The following is an 18928-nucleotide window of genomic DNA, read 5'->3' on the forward strand; positions in this document are numbered from 1 at the left end:
CAATGGCTGCAGTGCATTCCTGGCCTCCCCCCCTCTCTCCTTCCCCCCAGCCTAGCGTGCTCAAGTCTCAGAGCAGGCACCGCTTCCTCCACATGGCTTTGTCTGACTTCAAAAAGTGGAGCAAAAACGGGGCAAAAGCAGCAGCCAGATGCCTGGCTGCTCAGCTGCACCCTTTGGGTGACAGCTACAACTCATTACACACAGCAACAAGCTGTGAACATGCAAAACCAGTTATGATATTTAATGTATTGTGTTTACCCTGGTCTGTGTTGTATTTCCAGTATACCAACGACCCAAGGAAATGATATGGCTGAAACTAAGCAACCACTACAGCAAACTCAAACCAAGCCAAGGAAACAGAGACACCCACTTACCACTCAGAGCATATTTCTTCAAAAAATGACCATGCCGTATCTGATTTCTTGGTCATAATCTTCAGGGAAGGATGCTTATACAAGCATGCTGGGAATTAAAATCCTTACTGAAAATTGAGGAATTAAGAGAGACGTTAGACCCATTATGACCTTCCTGATATTCCCTCCCTGCTGTACAGAGGTTAACTGCTCTTCCTTCACTTTATTACCCGGGATGCAACTGCACATTTATCCACTTGGTTAATGTAATTAAATATAAGTAAAAGCAGTCCTGTACAGCCTGCATTTGGCCTGGATTTATATACCACTCAAAATCCTTTTCTCATCCCTCCTGTCCATTTGAGGCTACGGGTCTGTGAGCATCAGAGATGCTTTAACAGGTTGCTGCTGTAAGGGAAGGGCTTCCTTTGCCCTCGCTGCTCCTAGCCCGGCGCTTTGGCACTCCTCGGACCCTTCCATAAGCAGATTAAATGAAGCTGTGGTTTTGGGGGTCTTTTAATTGTTGAATTTAGTTGCTTGGGGACAAACTGGGACAAGGTAATAGGAGATAGAGAGCAGTGCTTTTTGGGCCAGTGAGCTGTTCGGTTGTCTCATCCCACTTCATGGTAGGGAGGACCAGGGTAGGTAGCTAGGACCATTAGCCTCCTGGTCAGATGAAGGGTATTGTCTCTCTACCTAGACTTTAGAGGAGAGGTAAGGGTGATCAACATGCTGTATAAGACACTGTCAATGTAAGTGGTGATCTGAAATCCTCAGATCGAGACCAAAGTGCCCAGAAGACGCTCCTCAGACAAACATGTCCTTAACACACAAAAATTCTCTGGTATGCAAGAGGTCAAACTATGCAAGCTCATGGTCCCTTCTGGCCCTTTAACAGTCCCTTCTGGCCTTCTAAAAATGTAAGAGAACAGGATATATAAGTAAATAACTTGAAAACAGCCCATTGGTAGGATTCAGGTTTTTGGTTTGGACCTCAATCTATTTTTAAAGTGTCCTTCCTCTCCCTGCCAAGTCTCTTAGACCTGAAAGCACAGAAAAATTGATCCAGAAGTATGGGCTTCCAGAAAAAGAAAAAGAAGCCTTTACTCACTGATTTAGATGAGACAAACTGTCACGTACCTGAAACTATGTTTCAGTCAGAAGTTGCTATACCAGCACTGCTTTTTTCTTCCCCTACATCCTGAACAGCTATTGGAAACCTTGTGCGTTTATATGTTGCATCAACAGTGGGTAAATAGAGCAGCTCTTTCGTCCTGGCATGGGACCAGGATGAGGTCAGACTTGCTACAATAACAAAAACTGACAGAATTTAGAAAATGATTTAACAGTGGCAACTGTATAACCGCTGACACTGGCTGACTGCAGGCAAAGGCAGCTGTACCGTGAAAGTCAGGGCATTTATTTTCTTGCTCTTTGGCATTCTCTTTCTTCAACATTTTATGCACCACCATTTCTATGGGAGACTATTTCAGAACAAACGCTCTGGTGGAACCAACCACGTGGCTGAGGTTGCTTCATTCAGAACTTAACTGAAAAATACTTTCTATTGTACAGGGTGATGTGAAATCGGACTTCAAATTGTCTTCTACCCAGATACACACTGTGAAAAGAATTATTCAGTGTTAAGCTCTTGCCTTCATTTTTCTCTGGTTGGTACTGCTCTAGCTACTTTCTAGGGTCCAGATCTGAATACCCTATTCACAGTCTCAGTAAAAACTCCCACTGTGGCTAGGAAAGAAGTGACTTGCACCCCCCTACCTCTGCTGGCCCGACAGGCCAAGCACAGTGCTGACATTGCACTTTGCACTTCCTAGCTGCCTTGTGATTTGTTTTACTTTTTCCTTTTTCTGTTTGTTTCTTGAACTGTTTGGGATGGTTCAGTCCCTCCCAACCCCCAGTTTCTGTGGGAGCCAAGATGAACATGCTGTCAGTAGGTACGTACGGGCCTCCAGATGTTTTCAATCGATGTCCTAGCACAGAGTTGAGCCTTGAAGCTGAGAGCAGGCAGAACAGCGTGAGTCACTGTGAAAGGACAGGAGCACGAGGGCAGTTTAAAATAGTGTCTTTCTCCCAAGAGTGGTTCTTTCCCGAGGCCAGCTGCTGCTTCAACCTGAAAAAGGCTGCAAGCAGTTCTCTTTTGAGTCGGGCTCTGTGTCTTCATACTCCATATTTATTTGCTGCTCCAGGTTGCGAGCATTTCTCTTTCGAGTTGGGCTCTCTGTCTTCATATTTATTTGGGGCTCCTCTTCTCACTCCCCCGGCTCTACATTTCACTATCCTTTCCCTGGGTTTTCCCTTCTCCTACGTACTTTGTTTCCTTATAGACCTTTGCTGTGGCAACCAGAGAGCTTGCATGCCTGGAGATGTGTCCCAGCTGCATCCCAAGCCTGTACCTGGGTGAGATCCTGGTGTGCTGTCTCTCTTCCCCGGACGGAACCTATGCCATGCTCTCTCAGGTGAACCCACGTGGACTCCAGGAAAGATGGGGACTGCGAGGCACGCTGTATGCACCTAAGGTCCTTCCTGGCCAAAATGTTGCTGATTGCAAGAGGAAGCGAATTCCGTATGAATCATCATGACTCTTTGTCCCGAAGTAATTTTCCATTGGGGTCATGCTGGCTAGTCCGGCTGTGCTTAAGTTAAATGTTAGGTTTACCTATTTAATTAATTGGACATAACTGAAAAAAATTTCAACTGTAAACAAGGTTGAGAAACAGCACCTTGAAGTTTGTCACTGTATTTATGGAGGTCAGTGAAGCATAGAGTGGCAAAATAATAACTGAGTTTGCTCCGTACATAATTTCCTTATTCTGGATTACATCAACTCTTGCCCACATACAATTAACAAACCTGACACACCGCAGCTGATGTTCTGCCAAATGCTGAACCCACCCAAACTCAGATAAGTGTGCTATACCCAGGCCGCTCCCAACTTCTGTGTGCATGGCACTTCATGGTGGTTTAACTTCAAAACATTCAAATGCGGTGCGATCGGGATGAGCGCTCCCCACCCCGCCTGGGGTAGAACTGGCCCAGTCTGCAATACACTTGGATCAAACACAGAAAGCTTTTTTAGGCATTGCACTGTAAACTGTGACACACAGGCTCACTTTCAGCAAAGAGCAGCGCAATGGCAAGGTGAAGGTCTTTGGCTGTTAATCCACAGGTGGCTCCTGGCCACTGGAGGCAGACTGTCTAATAATTAGCTAAAACCTAGGCAGAGCAAAGACTTGAGGCAGAGAGAGGAGATAGCGCCTGGAGTTTTTAATCATGGTTACATGGAGGCACCAAGGACAAAGCCATGCTCTGTCTGTGGGGCTGGCGAGGTGAAACATCTGCCTGCGTGTGTTGCTGTCTTTTGGCCAAGCAAGCGGAGGCTGGACACGCTCCCTTTCCACCTGCCAGCCCCACCGCCTGCAGCATGGTCCTGCCAGACCCCCGGGAACAGGGCAGGTAGCAGGGCCTCGGACACCCCAGATTCCCTGAAAATCCAGAATGCTGACAGGGGGAAATGGGAAACGTGCCACATGTTTCACAGCACTGAGCACCCCTGCAATTGTCTGTAGAAAAAATAACTGGTTCATGCTCCTGCTGATGCTTTGCAATGCCGCAGTGCTCTGCTCCTCCTTCACAGGGTTTGGCCTTAATGTCAGACACCCTGACACTCCGGGACCACAGTACGGGGAGTGAAAGGGTGGGGTAAAGACTGAGCCCTGATGTGGGGAGAGAGGAAGCCCAACAGAAGAGGAAGGCTGCGCACAGGAGAAGCAAGGAGGAGGAGGGCAGCAGCCTGCACACACAGCTCTGCCTGAGGAGGGGCTGCAGAAGTGGGACTGCCCACATGGGCAAGTGGAAATGAGATACTTTTAGAGATGCTAGGGCTGGAAGAAGTTTGGGAAAGGGAAGGACTGACTGGGGCTTGCATAACCCCCTGTGAGAGCATGGCCTGGGAAACCACACCAGGAGTTCCTGCATTACAGGAGACTGGAGCAGAGCATGGTAAGGTGTAAAGATCCCCCACCGGAGGCGAATGTCCCCAAGCCTGGCCAATGGCCCCTGGTTGAGCAGCCACAGAGCCAGAGCAGCTGAGAAAGAACAGTCCTTGGGGACCTTGTTCCCAGCCATCTTTCAAGGGCTCCGCTTGGAAAAATGCCACTGTGGGAGGGGACAGCCAAAGGCGCAGTAATATACTCTGCCTCTTCCTAATTAAATCTCAAATACCGACGTGAGACTTCTCCCTGTGCTAGCTTATGGCTGTGGTTCAGTTGCTCTGTGCTTATTCAGCCAAACATTCAAGCATGTGGTTAACTTTTGGGCGCATGATTCAGTCCCTGGGACTCCGGTGGGACTAAATCATGTGCTTAACTTTTAATTTGTGCTGAAGTGCATTGTTGAACAGGAAGGGGATCTCCTGAGAACTTGGAAGTGTTGGAGGGCTTGGCTGAGTCAGGGCTAACTCCGGAGTTAGGCCATTGAAATCAGTACTTCCAGAGTCACTAAAAACAGGGTAAAGGGAGAGAAGAACCAGCTCCACTCTTTTTATGGATCTTTTCCTTTTGACTGAATCTGTTAATGCCATCAAAAGTTGGAATACTTCAAAAAAAAACAAAGCCACACTTGTTTCAACATTATTTATGGGATAACAGAAACCAGGACAGGAGAGAGCCACTAGGCAACTTCCTATCTTAAAAGACACTGCATAAAAAGGCAGACTATGATACTGATCCTGCTTTTCTTCTCCCATCACTTCAAAATTTTTATGAGTGCTGATATTAGAGGTACTGCTCCTTGATGCCAGGGAAAGGAGAATTAGGACTGATCTTTATGATCGTCTACCTTGAGCAATTGATGTTGTTGATCACGTGAGCATCCAAACATTTATGTTTTATTTATAAACCAGCCAAGCTTTTTCCAACTAAATTCCTGGTAAAAAGGCAGCATTCAAGCCACAGAAATCTTTCGTGTCATGTGCAATGCTCATTATTCTGGGAAACTTTGACTGATGCCTATTGTATACTGAATGCTTTGTTTCAAGCTTGCAGAGGTCATTCTGGGATGCTTCCCCACAATGTTACTGCGTCTGTGTTCAACAAGCACTTCAAGCCCAGAGCGTGTATTTGTAGCAAAAATGAGAATATGTGGCTGTTCATCAAGTGCTATTGAAAATCACAGCCTGCCCCAATGCTGGGGGGAGGGAAATTCTGCAATTATCAGCAGGAAACTTCTGGAAGCCTGAAATAATAAGAGGGATAATAGAAATCTAAGTGTGATTTAGGAATGTAAATACTTTTCTGTTCCAGTATTGGATACCTGTAAATAGTTTTGTTTCAGAGATTTTTCACAAGTTCCAGAAATACGACTACACACATTTCAGAGTTGCTGGCAAGCAGTAGTCAAGTACCTCTTGCATTGGTGTGATGTAAAATTCTGCCTGTTTACATAAATTGCAAGGTTATTATTGTGAAAGCCAAGCCAACCAACTTGAGAAAATCCCAGTTAGCAGCCCTTGTGACATTAATTTTACGGCCCTTAAGAACAACAGGAATTACAGTGCTGTTTTCTAGAGGATGCTTTATACAGACCTACTGTGTGCATCACCCACAGCAGTCCAGTCCACGAAAATTTCTGGTCTTCACTCTAGCGTTCGCTCAGCAGTTGGCTGAGTTGGAAATCACTGAGCCCTGGGTACACCCTTTTGCTCTGTCTTCAGACAATATGCTCACTGTGATGCACTCTAAGCAAAAGTTTCAGTATCCTTTCCTCATTCGTGGGTGTCGGGGAATCTCACTGTATAATCTGTTGGGATTGTCGGGGAATCTCACTGTATAATCTGTTGGGATACCCCCATATCAGGTCCAGAAGTAAACATCAGATGACTGTGTGATAATTACTGTGTCTGCTACCTTTTATTGACTCATTTTAACAGCAGGAATTGCATCATTTGTAAAAGCAAATAACTTTTTGCCCCTCTCAGAATTCCCATTAAAAGTTGAATGACTTATAGTCCACCACCTGCACTTCCATAATTTCTACAAATGCATTAACAATGAATTTTATAATGTGCTGCACACAGAAATTATAGGACTGACTCTAGATTGGCAATGGAAACATTCAGTTGTCACAGAATAGCAGTGTGATGTTGACATTAATTTCCAACAGCTGAAGTTGCACCCTTCTTGAGATGAAACAGAGGGATGCTTGCAGCTGTGACCCTGGAAACTTCAGCTGTGAGAGATGCAGCGTTAGAGCATTAGACTATCCTGATTCTGGCCTAAATTACATGAATAATATTATGTCTGGTTTAAATGATTTTGGATCATCTGGTTCCTGGAGATTTCACATCATGGGAAAACTGACAGCAGACTAATTTGTGCAGATACCTCCCCCACCCAATTAAGTGGCCCTACATACAGTACTGAAAGGTAATGTGCAATGAAGAGTGCTTTTTACCTACCAGATAAATCCAAGTTTGTCAGTAATTGGATCCCTGCCTCCCATTCCTGTGGCACATACTAGACCTCGAGGTAGACAGGACTATTTGGGACAACAACGCAGGAAGAATAGTCAAAGAAAGCAAGCTTTATGAGGTAAAGCTACCTCAGATTGCATAAGGGTATGTAGAAGGTGAGAGTGTCTGCTTCATTAAGGTTATCCAGTTAAGGACCTTTTAAATGTAAACTTATAATATATAAAGCTGGGAGTAATAACCAAAGACAGAGATACAAACCTGATAGATGAGGGATAATAGGACTAATGCCAAAGACCAAAAGTCTCCAGTCACTAATTGATGGGCCATTGAGAAGCTCTTTGGAGTTTCTCACAGCTTTGGAGAGCACCAACCTGGAGTTTGTAGTGGATAATAGGTAACAGGAAAAACAGGAGGAACATGAGGATTTGGAATATATGAGACAGTCCCGTGGGACTATGCAAAATTTATTAAGGAATGTTTAGGGGAAAGGGATTGGGGAAGAAGACAGTGAGGTACAGAAATGCGTACTAAGGGGCTGCCAGCGTACTTGTCTGAGCCCGGCTCCTCATCCTTGCAGTCTCCCCAGACTTCTGATTTAATCCTTTCCTAATTAGACTCTCTGTGTAATCTCACTCTCCATCCCGTCTGTCTGAGGGCTGCAAGGACTGGGTGCCAGCTATGGGGGTGCCAGCAGGAACAGGTTTGGTGCCAGCTACTGAAGCCACAGCAGGGGAGGAGGAGCCACAGCAGGGGTGGAGGTGCCCCAGGTGGGGTCAGACACTGGGCGAGTGGGTGTCCCCATGCCAGCTGGTGAGTGTGAGCACGCTTGTGAACCCAGAGAGTGTTGTGTCTGTGTGTCTGTGTCTGTGCGTCTGTGTCTCTGTGTGTCCATGTCCGTGTCCGTGTGTGCAGTTGAATTTTCACTGCCAATACTTGGCCCTGCACTGGAGCCCACAGCTGCGGTGTCACTGTTGGCTACCAGACCTGACTGAGGTCCTTCTCCTCTCCGTTTGGGGACTGATCTGCAACATCCAGTCACAAACCATCTGGTTTTGGCAAACCGTCTGCCTCAACTTCTCACCAACATGTTCAAGCTCCTTGAGCCTGATTTCATCCAGCAATGAGCCCTGCTTCATTGCTGTGGGTTTTGCTTTTCCAGTGAGGTTCATGCACTGATCATACCATTCTGCCGTGCAACGAGCAGATGCTCGCATTTCTTCTCTTAGTGGTGTGGCTACGTGAAGCAAAAAGCACTGAGTGTTTTCCAACACATTTCTTTGGGATTTAAATTCCACAACTGCAGAAATTAATATAAGACATTGCCACAAAGCCTCATGCTTTCCAAAAAGTGTTCTGCAAGGATAGAGTTTTGGGTAATAAGCTGCAGTAAACTTATGTGGAGGCTCTTTAGTTTCCTCCTGGATGAACTTTACAGTTGCTGTGTATTTTGGAGAATTACTAAAACATACATTATAAAGAGAGACAGATGGAATGTAGTTTGATTTCTTGTATTTAGCTGTATAATTTTTTGTCTCTAGAACAGAGTTGTCTGTTGCTTCATAAAAACCATTTTTGCTCTGCAAGATCTACCCTCACACTTTGTACAATGGCATATTGACCATCTTTCTACTAAAACTTTGTATTTTTACTGACTGAATTTTTACACTTACAGTGTAGGAGTGAGGTAATGAGTTGGTTTAACTGTGACAGCTATTATCAGAATGAAATTAATGGTGCAGTAATAGTGGTTACTAACATAATGTGTAGATGGTGCTTTCCTTCTAATGGCATCCAAGAATACGGCTTCAAATTTGGTTGCACTTCAGTTACAGAACTAATATTCTTATTCCCTCTGAAGAACTACAGGCCTGCCCCTCCAAGAAAATGCTTAAGATCTCAGAGGAAAAGCTTTAAGATGATAATGGAGAGAAGGACTGACTTCAAAAGGATTTTGTACAGAGGTAGGAAATAGCCATTACCCATCCTCTCAGAAATTCTGTGCATGTTTAGTGCTAACTGTGAAATTGTTTTCCTGCAGTTTAAAGCTCACTAAAATTCCCAGCGAAGTCAGTCAATAAGCACCAGAGTGTCAAATCCAAAGAACTAAAAACAAATATTATTTTTTCCTGTCCAGGTCAGAGTATTTTTCTTTTAAGATAAGCTGCTTAGGACCTTCATCTTTATTCATAAAATTCCCCAAGGAAAACCCTTCCAAGCACACTTTCAGCTATTTAATTCAGAGGGAAACGTCATGCATAACTTAGAGCTGATGCACATTTCCCTTGCTGGTTTCCTGCAAGCATCTCAGTTCCTTTAGGGATCATTCATGTTACGGCATATTCTATCCCTGATTCATTAACGTCGCAGATAATAAGGAGGAATATTCTATCTGAATATGTCTATATCTACCTGAATGTGAACCTATGTAAAATATCTGTCTGAAATGTGAATATTTTATCACAAATTCCAAGCTCTCATTGAAGTGTTTGCTACCCAGCAAGGTGCTCAACTATACAGTCAAGGGGAAGATTTTGCTAAACTGTGATTAACTGCTCAACTAAAGACTGAACGTGCTTCCCTGAAAAAGTTGTGGTGCCAGTGAGTTCGAGTGTCAGACCTGGCCACATCTGAACAGGTGCCTGTCATCACTTCCAGATTTTCTGGCTTTTAAAGCAAATTCTTAGAGTGCTGCCAGTGCACTGCAGCATGTCATGGTTGGAAGGAGTTCAGGAGCAATTTAGCTTTAAGCATAACAAAGGCAGGAAGCAGGGAACATAGGCACCACATATTCCTAAGCCTGCCAAAACAGGCTTCCATAGATGTGCTGGTGAACAGCAGGGGAGTAATGCCAAAAGCATTGACAAGTGACCTCTAAGGGGAAAGTCAGTGTTACTTGTAACAGGAGCTAAACCCCTTCCTTTTAAAATATAAATCATTACCATGATTTACCAGTTACTTTTGTAGATGTGTTCCGAGGCTGCATTCGTGTTTTCCATCCCATCACTGAATTATTCCCCCTTTGCATTCCTGGTATGTAAATGGAATCTGTTTCACTGCTTTTGCTGATTAGATAACAAAACAGACTGTAATGAAAATTATAAAGCCAAAGGCTGTTTGTAAGAGCTGGCTGAAATCTTTCCAATGAATATTTCAACAGGATTTCATCTGAGATCCGCTTTCATAAAATATTCACAACCAATGTAATTCTTCAAAAGGATCTATCGTGCAAATATTCAAAAAAAAATCATTAAAGATTAGGGAAAAAAAAAAGTCTAATATCTTCTCTTTTTTTCACTTTCCAACTCAATTTCTTTCCTATTCCTACTAGAAAATATATTTAAACTGTGCAGCAACATAAGTGTTTATTATTAAAGTTAAAAAAAGCACACAAAGCAGTCTCTGAATTGAAATTGACAAAAAAGAGTGAAAACTGTTCTGCAGTATAGTTTGCCTTCTTTTCTCACTTCTTTGTCCTTAAAGGAAAGAAATTATTTAAAATCAAAGTTGCTTTTTCTCCTTAAAAGAGTTACACCAAGAAAGTGTAAAAGAATTAATTTGATCATCAAGAATTACAATAGTCAGAGGGTTTTAAAGAAAAATCCTATCTTCCTGTTTAACAAGAGATTCACTCACAGAAAAGGACATCCCTGGTGATGGCCATCTCTGCTCTTCATAGCAACTCACAAGCTCCCTACAGCACAGAGAAGGTTTTGCATGTGGGCTACTCATACTTCTCCAAGAAGACACGGATCCAGTAACCACAGGGTTATACCCAAGCCTCTGCCCGGGCCCTTACCTCAATCTATTGGCTTATACTGAGCAAACAAAGTGACATTTAGGTCTAAATAAGCTAAAATGTGCTAGCTAAACTTAATGCAGGTGCAAGGAAATCTCTGAAAGTGTATAGTCTTGATTACTCCCAGTGAGTTTTCTCAATTTGCAGAGACGTTTTTAGGCAAGTTTGTACTTTAAGGATGGATTGCACTAAACTCAGTTGCATTTGAAATCCTGGCACCCATCAGCAACTGTGCTTGATTACGCCTGTGCCCTCAAAGGAATGAAAATCTGGAGAAAGAGATCACTTTTTACTGTTTGTGAAGCACCTGTCAGGGAGGTCTGTGCCCTGTTCATTAGACACAGATGACTGCAAGAACGTCTGCTGGACCCTCAGCTTCTTGAATCTTTATATACTGTATAGAAGATGTTAAGTACATAACTTTGCAACTAAATGAGGGACAATCTAGGGGTTGGTGAAACAACTCGATTTTGGCTTACATTGCTGTGAAGGATACTTTACAGAAAATATTTTGCAATACACTCAAAATCATGAGTGTATCATCACTATTAGGTGATGGATCCATGATCCTCCCTGTCACTACTCTTTCCTGGAATAAGAGGTGTCACTGTGACATCTCTTATGGTGCAGGATTGGTGTGCAACAGGCTGCTTTTGGACAAATGAAATGTGTAATCTTACATTTGTGCATAGCTGTGGTGTCTGGGAACTCTCCACAGTAAAATCACTTGTCTGTGTGCTTAGTGAATTCTCTAATCATTTCACCAAGTTGTCCTCTAAGTTGCTGATAAATTACATTATAGGAATTGCAAAAAGACTTGCAAGTATCGTTATGTTTTGTGTAATCAACAACCACCAACTTCTCTTTCTGGGAGCGTGTTTCCTGCCTGTTGAAATCCCTATGGGAAACTTTTCTGCAGTGACCAAAACAGCCTCAAATTACAAATGTTTGAAATGCTACCAACAAACCCTTGCCACAGCAGGGACATCCCTTCTCTGTAAAAGCTTTGACAGTTTGCAGGAAGAGCCCGGCAGTGCCTTGCTGGCAGCACCCATCCCTGCTATGGTAGAGTTGTGTGGTAGCACTTGATCACCGATGTGAGTATCACTGGAACGGGGGCTCCTCTTTTAACATGTTTGTGTCACTTGGCTCAGATTTTATGAAGAAACGAGTCTTTCTTCAAATGGATGAGGTATGTATTCAGAAAGATCAGAAATATTTGGAGGTCTTTGAATTTAACTATGAAGCTGAACTGTCCGTTAGGAATATATTTTGTCATTCAAACCACTTGTCCAAATAATCCAATACCTCTCAAAACACCAGCACTATAGGTCACAATAAGTAGCTGATGTCTTTTCCACAGAAGACATTTCACCTTTCTTCTGCTGTTCAACAGAAACTGAATGACACAATGGATACATGTTCATGTATTACTCTTCTACCATTTTTTTCAAATGTTTGGCCCCTAGTTTCTGTATTAGAGATTTACCCGAGCTTATCCTGTGCTCAGCTATTACAGAATTTGACTGCAGAAACACTGAGTACTTCCACTTGGAAGGGATCTCTGCAGCTCATCTAGTCCATCCCTCAACTCAACAAAAGGCCAACTTTGAAGTTAGGACAGGTTTATCAAGGTTTTTATCGGTTGAGTTTTAATATTCACCAAGGAGAGAAATTCCATGGCCTTTCTGGGAATATATGCCAGTGTTCAATTAGATTTTTTTTTTCTTTAAATCCAATTGCAATTTGGTTATGTGCCTTTTGCCTCTTGTCCTCTGGCTGTACACTTCTACGAAGGGCTTTGCTCTGCCTTTTCTATAAATTCCCTTTTTGTAGGATTATAATAAAGCTTTGTTTTCTTCAGGATGAATATTGAAAAAAATTCTCTTCAATACTTACATTTTGTTATGCTAATAGTCATAAAACATTTAAGAATACAGTTTCATGCATTTCATAAGTAACCCCTTTTTTTTAATTCTGTGAAAAGTTTCTTCGGTAGTTTATAGTTTTCTTGATTTTTCTCAAGAAAAACACTTTCTGACGGCTGTTTTTAATTTCACTTCCCTTTCCCTTGACATCTGCCTTTACCTGAAAAGCATAGGATGAACTGAAATTTATTGGTAATATTGAAGATTGCTCTGCCCTAGTTAAAGCTTTTAAAACTCTTCCTCTTTCATTTTAACTAGCTACAGAGCGTTTTCCTGCTTTGTCATCTTGGCTGTTTTTTTTTTCTTTTTTACTGAGGAATGTGAGGGTTTTTTTCAGGGCCGGTTCTACAATACTTGAAGTAGGGGAAAAGTGTCGTGGCTTACGCACTAAACAGAGACTGCTCTCCACATCTTCTCTGTACCCTTGTGATCCGTTAAGAAGCCAGCGTTATTCAAAGTTTGAGTTCCAGCATCCCCAAACAAACTTTATGTCCATGATGCTGGCTATTTCACTGAACCTCTATACCTTAGCCTCCACCTACAAAGCGGAAATTGTTGCACTTCCCTACTACACACAGCTATAGCACGGTAGCATTCATGTTTCTGGGAACCTCAGGTATTGCAATAATGCTGGAAAGGAACAAGAGAAAGGAAAAGATATGGGTCTTCCCATTCTATGCCAAGAAGCAGCAGGAGTAATTCTACTTCATTCTAAGGCATCTGAGCTTCCAAATTCTTAGTGTTCATCAGTTTCACCCTTGTATTTTGATGGCTACCTGATTATGTGCTAGAACTAGGAAATAGCCAGTGATGCCTGTATGCTGTCTTTGCTTGGTCAAAGGTTGATTTTATTTGATGATATTGCTGAACCACGAGACTTGTCTGAGCATTCTGAGCTGTACACATATTCAGATCAGTCAGTGTCAGTCTTCTAATTTGTGCCTAAACCTGATCTTTGAGAACTGAAAAACCACTATAAATACACAACACGGAGAGGGGGAAGCCAAATTATTTCTCGTGCTCAGGACTGAGAAGAGAATAGTTGAATCAGACCTAAAGTGCTGTGGTTCAGAATTACTAAGGTATCAAGGTAAATTGATACGTTATATGTGTTACTGAAAAGATGATTTCACAGCTCAAATGTAAAGGCATTTTTTTGAAATTCTGTTGATTAATGCTCCTGAAACTTCCTCTACTAATAACTCGTGAGGATACACACTCAGGGAAGAGCAAAGATGTGACTAGAAAGGTAAAGGCAAGTTCCTGAGACAGATGCAGGCAATGAGAAGAGCACATCCACCAGTTGGTGACAGGATGCTCTTTACATACAGTGAGCAGGAAAGGATGTGGTGCCTCTTCTCCACCAGGGTGTCTTAGAAACACGCTGGGCAGTATGGGCAACCAACGACACAGTGAAGTATTTTTCCTCCTTCATAGGGTGATCTTTTATGTAAGTAAATCCATAATTCCTATGACACATCTGCAGACCTACAGTTTTAGTCTCCCGCTGGGTAAGACTCAGCTCTGACTGCTGAGGTAGAGCTTGCTGCTCTCTCCATCGTCCTGTCTGTGAGCCCTTGCTGGTACTAAATCTCCTGGATTCCCAGAGATTGCAGCAGAGTCTAGAAAGAACTTGATGCCTTGCTGTCCTGAAACATAGCCCTTGTCCCCAAACTAATGCTAGCTGTGAACGGTCCCAGTCCATCAGATGGCAAAAGAGTGAAAACAGAGCTGTCACTCTGTTGTGACAAATGCTGCCATACACTCAAGTTAATACGTTCTTTTCTTAGTTGTAACCCATGAACATGTCAAAGAACGTTTCAAATCAAACATTTTCCATTTGTTTTATTATTAAATTCCAAAGCTGACAGCAAAACTTGGGTCATCTGAAAGACTGCTAGAGAATTTTGAGTATGTGTTTGGTTAAAAAAGAAAGAAACAACAACAGAAAAGTAACAAAGGACAATGTATTCTAGTAAAGCATTTTTTGTATGCAGTCTTTGCTGTCCCTCCGCAAGCAATGGCTTATTTCTTGCAATTCCCCAGCTTTCTGCAGGGTGAACTGAACACATGAGCACAGTATTAGCTGAGTGACCGGCAGCTGTGTCGTAGCTCTCTGCATGTCTTCACTGGTGCAGTACACTCAGAAGATGGTAAACAGAGAAACAAAGTCTCTTCAAATCAAATTACTAGCACAGTCACCGCCTGGAGGACATGTAAAAGCTTTGGGTACCGCTGTCCCTTTTTTCTGCTGGGTTTTATGAGCAAATGCTTTCCTTGGAAATTGCTACAGTTACATTTCTAAAAGGAAAGCCATGCAGCTTTCAAAAATGCAGCCAGAAATGCAACTCTGCCATGAACCAAATGTGTAGGAGAATGCCGTGCTTTAGGCAAAGACTTGCAGAAGCTTGAGTGTAAGAGGTCCTGGAGCACGACAGCTCCAGCCCTGCTTTCCTTGTTCAAGAAACCCTCTTGTGAGCATAAAGCATGGAATAACCAACCCATTAGTGTGTGAAGCTTAGGTCAGATTTAATTAAAACCTGCTTATGCCACAAGCCTCTTGTACCACCTTGTAAGCAGTGGCTCAGGTGGGTAGGACAAAATGAAGAGAAGTTCTCTGGGACAACTCTACTGTTATTGTGTATATTTTGGGCAACACTGAATTAACTGCTGTTACTGAAGATAATTCCTTACAAACAAACACATATGAAAAAAATATAACCCTCTTCTTACAAGCAGAAACAAGCCACCGTCTCTCATGGAGGCTTTGCAGACATACCCAGCCCTGGCTGCTCCACGTGTCCCAGTCGTGTGAGATTTCATAAATTCAAATTGACCCCAGCACCTTGCAGACACTTTTAGAAGATGTCAAGAAGTCAATGCATTCACGTGCAGATGCAAACTAACTGTAAAGAGCGGTTGCGGGTTGTTGTTAGCTGGTGAACTGCCAAGTTTGGCATGTCTCATACTTGGGAGACATCTACATCCTATGTGGTGATACAGACTGCTCTGTTAACTGTGCGAAACACTCAAATACTTAACCGCATCACAAGACAGGAGCTTTCAAAGAGCATTGGATGATATCCATTCCTCTCTCTAGGATTATCTTTGTTATTACATAGTAAATATATTCTGGCTATGATTAGCATGAACCTCTCTTTGATGTGACCCCTTGTTATGAACAAGATGTTTCTCTGTGCATCATCTACAGTACAGAATATAGGCCAAGTGTTTCAGAAGCATATTCATTACTCCACACTGGGAATTGACACAGTAAAATATTAAATACAGTCAGACCAAAATAATAGCTAGTTTAAGGGCTCCATTGTGTCATCAATAAAATGCAGATGGCCCAATTAATGTTATGCAAACTCAATTTTTGCCTGGAGAATTTCTAGCTGCTCGGGTCACAACAGAAAATGCCTCCGAGGAAATAAAGGGTAATCAGGCTGAAAAGCCTCAAAATCTCCCAAGGAAAAATTATAAATGTCAATTTAAAATATGGTGTCATAGCAATCTGTAAAAGACTCTTTTACTAAAAAATATTTGGGACTCCAAAAGAGCTTGGCAAAGGCAGCTTGGTTTGTATGTTGTGTAAATTAAAGAGGAGGTCCAACACACTCATACAACTACACAGTTTAAAAATTGTGTAACATATAGATCAGTATTGACATATTTTTTCCAGAATCTAATAAAAACATAAAATGCCATGTCCATTATGATATCTTCCTTGGCTGTTACTAAATTCTGTACATGCTACCCAGTAAGCTTAACTAAAAGAATGGCACAAAAAGCAAACTACTACTTCTACAGCAAGTTGAACAATAAAGGATCATTTTGCCTAACTTTTGATGCCTACAATGAATAGGTCTTCACATGAACAAATAACCCCAGGCTCCTTTCTAGCACTAGTGAAGAGAAACACATTTTAGATGCAATTCACCTTAGGAAATAAGTAAAATAAATCCTAAACTTACCTCTTTCTTCTCTGTCATCTATTGCTACAGTGACAGATAGAGTCATTAGCTCAAATCATGCATAAGGTGAGATAATTTCCATCAACTATGAATAAACTGTTGTCACCAGATGTTCAAAAGAATTATATCAAGACTTGAAAAATCAGCTTAAAGTACAAAGCATTAAGTATTCAGTAATGGATTTCCCTTCTCTTCCTTTTATCTAGAAAATATTCCTCAGGCCCCTTGACCTGATTTCAACGGGTGCTTGTTTGCTCTGCTAGCTCTGAGATGTAGAAATAGTAGCTACTGGGTGATGAGGAGAAACTCAGATCTCAAATCCAACTTCCTTTAGGAACAGGAAGAACCCACTCAAACCATCCACCTGGACTTTCTATTAAGGCTAATGGTACCAGTACCTTCAATATCATTCTTTACACAACTCTGCATTTTCTATATCTTTTATAAAAAAGAGACAAGTTCCCAGTTTCTTTTGCACCTCTCTTTTTTTAAAGGCCATGAAATCAGATGCTTTGCTTGTCGGAATACTGTATTAGTTCATAGAATCATGGAATGTTTAGAGTTGGAAGAGACCTTAAAGATCATCCAGTTCCAACCATGTGCAGGGACACCTCCCACTAGACCAGGCTGCTCAAAGCCCCATCCAGCCTGGCCTTGAACACTTCCAGGGATGGGGCATCCACAGCTTCTCTGGGGGGCAACCTGTTCCAGTGCCTCACCGTCCTCACAGTACAGAATCTTTTCCCAATATCTAATCTAAATCCACCCTCTTTCAGTTTAAAATTGTTACCCCTCATCCTATCAATGGCCTGATAACAGCATATATTAGTAATCTCTCCATGAAGCGAAAATTAGAAATAAGCCACATTCTTGAGTACAGCATTATAAACATGAACCAGATCTGGTAATGTCAAATTAAAGCCTTTGCATGTGTTGCAGTAACTTGAAGGAGAAACTTGTCTCAGAGTGGCTCCCTTGACCTACTCACCAGCGAGTCCTGCTTGGTACTCACCAGAGATCCCACACTCACTTGCAAATGCTCACTTTCCCTTGTTGCCGGCCCCATGGATACACAGGTCCAATGACAAGTGGTCTGACTCCAGCTGCTGGACCTCAGACCCCCGTACACACACGTGCACAGAGTAAATTGAAATGACACCATGGGCCTTGGATGGTATCAAAAGCAATCGTAAATAGCAAAATTTTGCATACACTACTCAAAACTAGACACTAAAATGTGTACACACACTATATTAGTGAAACAACTGCAAGTGAGGAACAGGTAACTGAAATCACCTTTTGTATGTGTTTAATTCCCAGGCAGATGGAACGTTAGGTGCAAAATAAGGTAAATTACCTAAAGTGAATAATTATTTGACTACCTCTAGTCACAACCTAGTGAATTTAACACAGTTTAAGATTATCGTTATAATTCAGCAATACCTTGTGCTACTCTACCAAATGAATGAGCTGCTCAAGCCTACCATGAGAGATGTAAGAAATGGGGCCGTGCTATCAGCCAGCTGCAGCACCACTGGGCTGGCTGCCTGCCCATTCCCCGCCTTCACTGTAAATCCATATTCCTCTTCTGCTGCTCAGCATAACAATAAAAACAATCTATTTACAGGCAGCAACAACCTCTTTCGAGATTTGCATGCACAGAGGTGATAAAATTACTTCATAAAGAAGAGTAAGAGGGGCTCAGAAATTCCCTGCTTGCCTCATTTTTTTTTTAAGCAGAGCAGATTTCTGTAGTGTGCGTAGAGGAAACAGAAATCTTATCCCCTATGAAAATAACTCAATAAAACAGCCTATTTTTTGTGCCTACGTCTCACCCTGCAGCACTGGAAAGGAAAAATTTATGGATGTGTAGACCTCAGTATCCCGAACAGACAAGCAAAGAGCCTCTCGAAACAGGATGGCCTTCCCTTTCGCTTCCCTCTTCCGCAGCAAACAATCTCGTAATAACACAACACAACTGTTGTAAAGTGAGCTCAGCTGCAAGACCAAGTGGCCCTCTGGTAACAACGATGACAGCAGCCAGCAATGCACCCTGCAAAAACTAAACCCAAGGAGGTTACAGCTGTAAGGTCATGCCAACACCTATATATAGGGCTGGGCTGTGTCTTTCCTTTGGGCTTCACTATCTAGATTACACAGTCCAGCAGAAGAGATTCTACTAAGACACTTTCATCTCTTTTTCATTCAGTTTTATAAACTGCTTCCTTAAAGGATTTTGAGGTTTATACGTTCATCTTGGCTACATGCCGCAGTGGGTGGATCCCCAGCTAAACTCTGCAGGGCTATATTAATTCAAGCTATTCCCAATAACCTAAATGCTGCTTTTGAATTTTCATCTGTTGTCGCAGACTTGCTCTTTCTCT

This window comes from Larus michahellis, chromosome Z, assembly GCF_964199755.1.
Source record: "Larus michahellis chromosome Z, bLarMic1.1, whole genome shotgun sequence".
Lineage (NCBI taxonomy): Eukaryota > Metazoa > Chordata > Aves > Charadriiformes > Laridae > Larus > Larus michahellis.